The sequence below is a fragment of the Phalaenopsis equestris genome, unplaced genomic scaffold, assembly GCF_001263595.1.
Source record: "Phalaenopsis equestris unplaced genomic scaffold, ASM126359v1 Scaffold000258, whole genome shotgun sequence".
In the NCBI taxonomy this organism is placed as follows: domain Eukaryota; kingdom Viridiplantae; phylum Streptophyta; class Magnoliopsida; order Asparagales; family Orchidaceae; genus Phalaenopsis; species Phalaenopsis equestris.
Window position 1 is genome coordinate 1468981 of NW_018164700.1, and position 10533 is coordinate 1479513.

Genomic DNA, 10533 nt, shown 5'->3' on the forward strand with positions numbered 1-10533 from the left:
GTATAAATTGGATAAATATGTATCAAATAATTTTTTATACACAGGATAGGTCTATTATTAAAAAGATTGAATACGAATGTCATTATAATAAAAAATATGTATATAATTGAAATAAATGAAATATTTAAAAGTATAATAGAAAACCTGTTTGATATCATTTTTTTGTTTTAGTTTATATAATTTATATAAATATTCATATACTTTATTTTTAAAAATAAAATAAATTGTATTTAAAAATATTCAAAATATAAAAAAAAATAATTGTATTGAGTTTTTTAAAAATGGTAATCTCAATTAAATTTCTGCAATGTAAATGTAATACACCCCTCTTTCTGGAGATTAAACCGTCCAAAAAAAAAAATTTCAAATGCAATATAATATGATAATATATGGGGGTGTAAGTGAATCACGTAGACTGGTGAGCCGGCTCTATAAGTGGTTCGATGAGTGGGTCGTAAATTGAGCTCGATAAGATAACAAGTTAAGCTCAAGTCAACCCCGACTCGACTCTTTAGCACGTGAAACGGCTCATTTAAAAAAATATTAATATAAAATGTACTTAAAATATATTAAATTTGAAGATTATCTTTAGAGTATTAAAATAATTTAAGAATTAATATTTTGTATTTTAAATTAATTGATTTCTTACTACTTCTCTCATAATTGATCATTATATTTGTCATTTTATTATAAAATTAAATTAAATTAATATTATTTTCTTTCTTTTATAATAAACAATTCGGCGCCGGCTCGAGCTCAAACTTGATAAAATTAATCAAGCTTAAGCTCAAGCTCAAGCTGAGGGTGGCTCGAGTTCTGATGTATTTAGTATTTACATATTTAACAAATAAACTTTTTAACCATAATATATTGTGTTTTATAAAGAGAGAGACCAAAGATTCATACAGGTTTAGGTTTCATGAAATTTGGATGACCAAGATTATTTATTTAATTTGTAAAAAAAATATTGAAATTTTTATTCATAATTTGAGGATTTTGTTGGATTTTATGTGAAAATGTTATCGATTTCAATTTGGTTTTTCAAGTGCATGACATTTGTAATTATCCAATGAATTTCTTAACCTCCGCAACGACATGTTGTTCGATCTCCATACGCATCCTTCTTGGAGCTTGTTTCACTGGGATTGCAGATTGTTCTATTCCAAATTTATGGACTGCTATTTCAGAAGCAAGTCCGGGCATTTTGTTATAGCTTCAGGCAAAGTAATTTTTGTCTTTTTTTAAGTTTCTATGTCGTTAAGTAGTGCATTGACGAGGTTGGTCTTGGAGCACCAATTGATTATTTCATTGCAGTGATAAATGCACATAATATATCTGCTGATTGGGTGTTTAAAGCTGATCGACTGAGTCAGCACTCATTCTCTGTGATGTTGTACTTCATAAATAAAATTGTTTTTAAAATAAATTTATTTGTATAAATTGGATAAATATGTATCAAATAATTTTTATACACAGGATAGATCTATTATTAAAAAGATTGAGTACGGATATGCCATTATAATAAAAAAATGTATATAATTGAAATAAATGAATTATTTAAAAGTATAATAGAAAACCTGTTTGATATCATTTTTTTGTTTTAGTTTATATAATTTATATAAATATTCATATACTTTATTTTTAAAAATAAAATAAATTGTATTTAAAAATATTCAAAATATAAAAAAAATAATTGTTTTGAGTTTTTTAAAAATAGTTCTCTCAATTAAATTTCTGCAATGTAAATGTAATACACCCCTCTTTCTGGAGATTAAACCGTCCAAAAAAAAAAATTTCAAATGCAATATAATATGATAATATATGGGGGTGTAAGTGAATCACGTAGACTGGTGAGCCGGCTCTATAAGTGGTTCGATGAGTGGGTCGTAAATTGAGCTCGATAAGATAACAAGTTAAGCTCAAGTCAACCCCGACTCGACTCTTTAGCACGTGAAACGGCTCATTTAAAAAAATATTAATATAAAATGTACTTAAAATATATTAAATTTGAAGATTATCTTTAGAGTATTAAAATAATTTAAGAATTAATATTTTGAATTTTAAATTAATTGATTTCTTACTATTTCTCTCATAATTGATCATTATATTTGTCATTTTATTATAAAATTAAATTAAATTAATATTATTTTCTTTCTTTTATAATAAACAAGTCGGCGCCGGCTCGAGCTCAAACTTGATAAAATTAATCAAGCTCAAGCTCAAGCTCAAGCTGAGGGTGGCTCGAGTTCGACTGGACTCGTTTACACCCCTAATATTATATTTATTTTTAAAGGAAAAAAAAACTAATGTTTTCAAAACTTATGCAGAAGGAATATAATGCACATCTTTTGTTGCTGACCAAACAATCATTGCATTTCTTTTTTAGCAAATCAAATAGCCCATAAATCATCAAAAAAATGCTAATAAAATTAAGATAAACAATATTAACCTTTTTGAATGGGCATGATAACCAACAATATCAATTACTTTCCAGGCCAAGATGGAATCTTGAGAAAATTGAAAACTTAAATCTTGATATTTTACTTGTTTATCAAGATCATGATTTTCATTCCCATTCATCATCATCATCATCACTGTTAATACTTGTTGTCGACGCATAACACATGCAATGGGGGAGAAATTGATGTGCATTCCAAAATTGCCTACATTGATAAATTATGGAATAAATAAAAATAATGCCTTTATTCCATTAAGTGGGGTTGACTACATGAATTCTTTTTCTCCATTGCGAACTATTGAGTGTCATACTTTCATTTATTTCTTACAGATTAAGATCATTTTTTAGACAATATTGCCCAAATTATTTTAGGTCGACCTCTGCCTTTCTTCATATAAGTGGAATCTAAAACATCTACTCTTCTAACAGGAACATCAGATGGTCGATATTTAATTTGATCAAACCATCTAAGACGACTTTGTTGTATCTTGTCCGCCACTGGAACAACACCAACCCTAACACAGATATATAATCATTTCTCTTTTTGCCTCTAAGTGTCAAGCCACTCATCCACCTAAGCATGCATTCTCATCTCAGCAACATTTAACTTTATCTTATGCTTCTCTTTAAAGGCCAACATTCTACACCAAAGAGCATTGCAGGTCTCACCATCTTATAAGATTTTTCTTTTAGTCTAAGCGGTATTTTTCTATTGCACAATAGTCCCAATGCACTTCCACTTCAACCAACCAACTTGAATTCTACTAATAGCATCCTCATCTATATCACCATCGCTTTGAACAATAGACCCAAGATATCTAAAGCGAACACACCTTTTAATGATTTGATCACCCATATTCACAACCCTGCAACTAGAACTACTACTACTCACACGAAGACCTTTAGACTCCAATGTAGCCGTGATGCAAATCCGGAGGAAATTATGGAGGAGAATCTCGAAGCAACAAATCCAGAGGAAATTATGGAAGATTTCAAAGCGGAGGCAAATCAGGAAGGACGATAAATTAAAATTCAAAATTCAAAATTAACAAAATGAGTTTTTAAAAGTTCCAGAGAAAATTATAGAGGAGGATTTCGAAGTAGAGGCAAATCAAGAAGGACGAAAAATCCAAATTCAAAATCAGCAAAAGGCGCTTTTGGAAGTTACGTTTTTAGAAGCTTAATTAAAGGTTCACATTTAGAAGTTTAATTAAAGCTAATTATTTAGATTCGGTTATGTTTTTCTTCCATTTATGTTATGCATTTATTTGCTTTCAAAATGAAATTTTTATAGTTTATTACGTTCTCAGTTGGGAGGGAAGGATTGTAATAAGATTTTATTATTTAAAGGAGTAAGAAGAAAGGAGGAGGGGAATGGTTATTGCTGCTAATTCATGATTTTCAAATTCTGTTGGTAAGTTTATAACACTGCAGAGTGATTCTGCATTAGCCCCTCTCTTGACTTCAATGAGATATTAAACATAAGAGTCAGACATCAAATTAATATCAAAACAGTTTTTCCTGGTTCAAGGAAGTCAAATATTTCATGTCGACAATCTGTAGTGGTAACTCTTATAATATGTCAAATAACCAAAACCAAAGCACTGATCTAGCTCAGTTACAAACACAGATCACGCAACTGACATCGGTTCTAGAACAAATCATTCATAAATTTGATAACATGGAGAAGCGTCAAACCTGAGTGAGTTTGTGCCTCATAATAGAAGGATGTGCGAACCTCCTCCGATAGCTGAATTAGACGATAATGAAGAGGATGAAGATTCAAGGGGATTTGATGAACGTGAAATTCCTAGGGGACGAGGATGAAGAGGATGAAGATTTTCTTGGAAATTTGTTCGACCGTTTAAAATAATCTTGAATAGCTGTCAACTAATCTTCATGCTCTCATCCAGAGTCACCTTCATGCTCTTGGTTAGTTCTTTGAAAATTGGACCCCCAACAATTTCCAAGAAAGTTTGGAATCTCGATCTTCATGCTCTCAATTAGTTCATCATGAGGGTGATGGTCGAAGCCACGCTCTCCTCGTCCCCTTGGAATTTCATGACCATTTCATCCAGAGCGAGCTTCACGCTCACCAAATCCCCTAGAATCTTGATTTTCTTCATTATCGTCTCCTTCGGCTTCCAGAGGAGGCTCGCACATCCTTCTATTATGAGGCACAAACTCATCTCGGGTTTGACTCACCTCCATGGCATCCAATTGATGAATGATATGTTCTAAAACCGATGCCAGTTGGGTGATCTTGGTTTGTAGCTGGACTAGATCAGTGCTTTTGTTTTAGTTATTTGACATATTGTAAAAGTTACCACTAAAGATTATCGACATGAAATATTTTTTTTCCTTGACGCAGGAAAAACTGCTCTGATACCAAATTGATGTATGACTCTTACGTTCAATATCTCGTTAAACTCAAGAAAAGAGCTAATGCAGAATCACTCTACAGTGTTGGAAACTCACCAACAGAATTCAAACGCAGGAACAACTGCTCTGATTCCAAATTGATGTATGCCTCTTATGTTCTATATCTCGTTAAACTCAAGAAAAGAGCTAATGCAGAATCACTCTGCAGTGTTGGAAACTCACCAACAGAATTCAAAAACCGTGAATTAGCAGCAATAACCATTTCCCTCCTCATTTCTTCTTACTTCTTTAAATAATAAAATCATATTACAATCCTTCCATCCCAACTGGGAAAGTAATTCACTGTAAAAATTTCCTCCGGATTTGCATCAAGTAGACCTCCATATTTCAAATTTTTCCTGAATTCTTTATGTAGTCTTATCCACAAGAAAGATGTCATGAGACATGATAAATTTTAAATAAAACAATAAAATCACTCTTGCATGACCTTTTTTTTAATGAACAAAACAACTAAATTTTTAATTTCCCTATATTCCCTTCTATATTTCACTCAAAATACTAAAAATCATACAGCCCCAACTCTTTTTTTTTTTTTCTTTTCCAAAAACAAATTCATCTATTGGAAAAAAAGAAAAGTGGTTTTAGGTATTCAATTTTTATGCTTAAACACCCAACACATTGGTTGAAATAAAGTAAAGAATCTCAACGAGTCTAATTTGAGAGGGACAAAAATTGACGTCCGAAGTGCTGTGAGCACTTGTAGTGGGCCCCACAACAATAGGTTTTTAGAAGAATAGGGCTCACCTGCAACTCGGGCTCGTCTGATGTCTTGATAGAACAATTTTTTCTAATTCGAGAATCATAAGATTTACTGACCACAAAATGACTCCGCTTCGCCTTAATCAGCGACGATTCCCTCCTCTTCATCGTGATTTGCCCCTTTCGATCGTCATTTGGTTTTGCCCTTACTCGACCTATCTCCATTTTTTAGCATGATGCCTCCTCTTTCTTGCTAGAATTTTACAGTTCTCGGGAGAAATTTTCTTGAGGAGAAGTTCATCTCTGTGCAATTACTCTTACAATTTCTTTTGTTATTTGAGTATATGTTTCTAGTTCTAAACTTTTTTTAAAAAAATTTTCTTTTTCCATTCGAGATCAAGGGATTTTCACGTGGGATTCATGGATTCCAGATTACAAGAATGGATTATGGATCAATGAGTTGATATATTCTGAAGTACAAACTTATCAGACTGAACGGAAGTTATAAAATATCTTATCTGAGTTCTCCAACACGTTCCTTGCGCTTGATAAGCATAATTTAACTTATTAAAGTGTTAAAAACATATTAATTGATTGATTGGATGTCCGGACAAAGCATCGCTTCTGGACTCGATTTTTATAGCCACTCAATCAATTATGTCGAAAAATATTCCTCAATCATGAACACACGGAATCCAAAATCGATGAATCTAAAAACTTACTGCCACCGAAAAAGAACACCCGACCAACAAGAATTAACAAGATTTCCTAAATAACGCCAACAAAATTTCTACTGCCCTACAACCGATCCACAGCCAAACACCAAAAAAAAAAAAAATAATAAATAATAATAATAAAAATAAAAAAATCGCGAAATCGATCTCAGATATCCTAAAATTTGAAACCCAATCCATAAAAACCCACACAGTAATCACCCAATGCATGCATCAATAATAAACGAAACGAAATCCATCGGATCCATTCCAAATATAAAACCTAAACTCGCTCTTTACCATTCACTGAAGATCGAAGAAAGCGGAAATCCGCAAAGAAATAGAAGAGAAGAGAATCTCGAATCCCGAATCCCGCAGCGGGGAATATCGAAGATCACGTTGGATCGGCTCTCTACCTGATTGATTGAAGCAGAGAGGAAAGAATTCGGCGGAAGCCTAAGCGTAACAGAGGAATAGTGCGGTCTGCGTAGCCGATAGATTCCCTGAAAAAGAACTCCATCGTCTGCACTTGAGGCTTCTCACCGGAGGTAAGTATAGCGTGAGCGGCACCGCCGAGAACGCCGCCGCAACGAAAAGCTCCAGCATCGATCGAAGAAGAGGAGGGACTAGATATCGAGTTATCAATCCAACGTTTTTTTAATTTTCTCCGCCGGAATAAGGAAATATATACATGGTATAAAATTTGCCTCCATTAAATAAATATAATTAAATCATTTATTAACGTCAGTTCAATAAATAAATTATAAAAACATTCTATACATATTTGATATATCATTTAAATAAAAATTCATTAAATATAATTTATTTAATTATATTTTTAATAATAATATAATATATATTCTAATATAATATGTAATTTATTATTATTTTTTTGTATTTTAATGAATTTATTAGTACTTATTTGTATTATTTGATGGTAGAAAGCTTTTTTATAATTTATGCATTATTTTATTTACTTGGTGTCAATTAGTTTCATGCTAATTTAAAATATTTTTAATTAATTATTTATTTAGATCGATAACAAATAACTTTTATTAAAAAGTAAGTGCTTATTTAAACTTACTAAATTTATAAGAAAAATTACGTATGAATCAAATTTTGATCATTGAAAATTTAAGTCAAGTATGAAATTATATATATGAACGCTAAGCTTAAACTCAAATTGGACATGACTAGACTTTATGACATGCCTAAACTGATCATGTATAAGAAAATATTGAAAACATCATACCATATGATGCCTCATCAACAAATATTTATTATTTAGCATGAATATCAATTCTTCCTTTTTTTTTTTTTATATAATAGATGTTGAAAGCTACTTGTTTTGTAATCATTGGAAACCGACAAGATAATTCAAAGAGAAAATGTGAGAGGCCCTTATAATAAAAAGATGGTATATTATTCAGTTAGAGCTCCACCACTATTGTTATTACTATTTTCATAAGCCCAAATGCACTCACATCACATATGCAAAATCTTAAATCCACACCCTCTTAGTTGAAAGACAGATCACTCAACCACCAGTTCAAAGTGGCTTGCATTCTGATGCGTGCTAGAAAATTCGCAGCAGTAGAGTAATAGATTATTGTCTTAGCGTTGCACGAGAAATCAACACACACTGAAAAGAAAGAAACAACCAGTATGAACAAATATTAAATCCGAACTCCTTATGTAAAGATACGTTAGGAGCCCACTGTAACTATGCCACGTGGAGGTGAAAGAAAAATAAATGAAAAATTGTTTTAGCATCGGGGAGCATTTCCCCCGTGTTATTCCACATTATTCAGGCGTTATTGTGGTGGTATTCATGTATTATATTGTTCTGAGAATATTTCCGGTGTTATAATAATACAATAACACATCAATATCACCAAAATAACACCTGAATAACGCCGAATAACACAAGTATTCATGTATTATATTGTTCTGAGAATATTTCCGGTGTTATAATAACACAATAACACATCAATACCACCAAAATAACACCTGAATAACGCGGAATAACACAAAATGAATATTCTCCTATGTTATCGGGTCGGATCACAAAAATGCGCGCGTGTTTCCTTGAAGCCACGTGACCTCATATCAGTGGACTCTAAACACATCTCTACTTTAGGAGTCCTGGTAGAATAATTTTTCTAACCAGTAGAGACGCTAAAAGTTTTTATGTGGAAAATCCAGAAAGGAAAATAACCTCGGGGCCTCGCCCCAGTTGAAGAGAATCACTATAAACTGAATATTACAAATATAAGTCCTTGTCCCACAGACAAAAAAGAATTATAAAGTCTTCTGAGTTATAACGTCGATGTGAGGATGAATTTGTTGCTAGGAACAAGCGGCGGCTGATAGCGATTAGTGGAGGTCAGCAAGTGGTGGTCGACAGTGGTTGACGACGGTCAGTAACAAGCGGTGGTCGACGACGATAAGAGTGATGCTGGACTTTAGCTCATTCTCAAAGCTTCAAGTTCTTTCACCAACCTCAAGCTCTACCCCCTTATGGAAGGGGTCGGGTTCTATTTAGAGAGCTTAAGATGTAATTAATGTAAGAATATGAACCACTTTGATCGGACGATCATGAAAGCTTTCGTTGATCAGACGATATTTGGTGAACATTTAAGTATCTTAATGATATCAGAATCGAGCGAGCTTGAGCTCGTTGGATTTGTCTCTTTGATGTGCTTGATTCGACTATAGACTCGCTAGATTCGACATCCGTTTAACCTTCCAAATATGTCCAAAAGATTTCCAAATTGTTTCACATCTTGATCGGATCTTGATTTAGTTCAGACTGGACCTATTTTGATATCATTGGGTTCGTCTCGTTGAGCAGCTCATTTGACTAAATTTCCTAAAATCTAAGTTCAGGATGACTTTTTATCAAAGTTTGAACATTTCTTGTTCAAAAGAATACCTTGAGATCCGTGTCATGTCTCTAGATTTGTGTCGGATGCAGAAATCTATTGATGGTGTGTCACATTCCAACACTATTACTTAAGAACGTGAGATATTGGGTTTCGAAGTGAATTTCTAGACATATCTATTCAAAGATTTAATTAGGGGGCATATTTTTCCAACTCCATAAACATAAAGTCAAATTTTACTTGGAAATATGTAATGTTATTGATATACAAAGCCTTTTTCTTCATATACTTTCTTTCTTCGGTCATAAAAGCAACATGCAGATCAAAGAAGCTTCTCTTTCAGCTTCACGTGGGCTTAAAATCTTTTCCACCAATTGGCGTGTGGTGCGCGCGCGCGCGCGAGCTAAATGAATCAATATGCTCAATAGATTGTTTAGGACTCGGTTTTATTTTAATTATAGCTTTTTCATGGTCTTTAATTAGCTTTCAAAATAAGAATGGACATGTTCTAATTATTTGATTGATAAATTAACAAAATTGATGAGCTTGATTATTGATTAATTTATAGTCATAGAAAAAGATTTATGAATAAAAATTTTATTAAAGCTCAATAAGATATCCATTTAAAACTCCATTACAAATGTATTTAATATGTGACTAAATTAGTCTTATTCATTGACATCATTTGTTGATGCTCATTATTTGTTTCTCGTTGAGGACAAGATCTGGGGAAGCTTTTTTAAGGGAAGCCGGCAGTCTGAAAGTCTAGAATCTTTTACATATATTCCATCAAAATTTTCCTTAAAAAGTAGCTCGAGTTTAAGAATTCAAATCAAATTAAATATTTTAACTTTTTTTTTTTATGAAAATAAAATATTAAAATTTAAATATATATAAACTTATAAGTTCATGAATTCAGCATAAGATACCAAATGCTAAAATAAAAGTATTTACACTAACTTTGAAAAAAAAAAACAATTTTGCATATAATAACAAAAACTATCATCTCTTTATAAATACAAATATAAATTGCAAAGAAATTTTCTTAACAAATATTATTTATTATAATTTTAAAGAAGTTCAAATAATAAAATGCAAAATCACATCCTTCTATTTAGGCTTCATTTGAAATAACATCACAGCTCAATCAATTTCTTTTAAAAGTCGCATGCATCGAATTGAAACAGACCAGTTATGATCTGCAATGATAAAATTTATCATTCTTGCGAAAGGATACGTTCATCTCCCACTGCTTCATCAAACAAACAAAATTTTCTGACATTTCATTCACTCCAAACGAAAGGAACTTCACCAACTTCTCAAACCAAAAATCAAA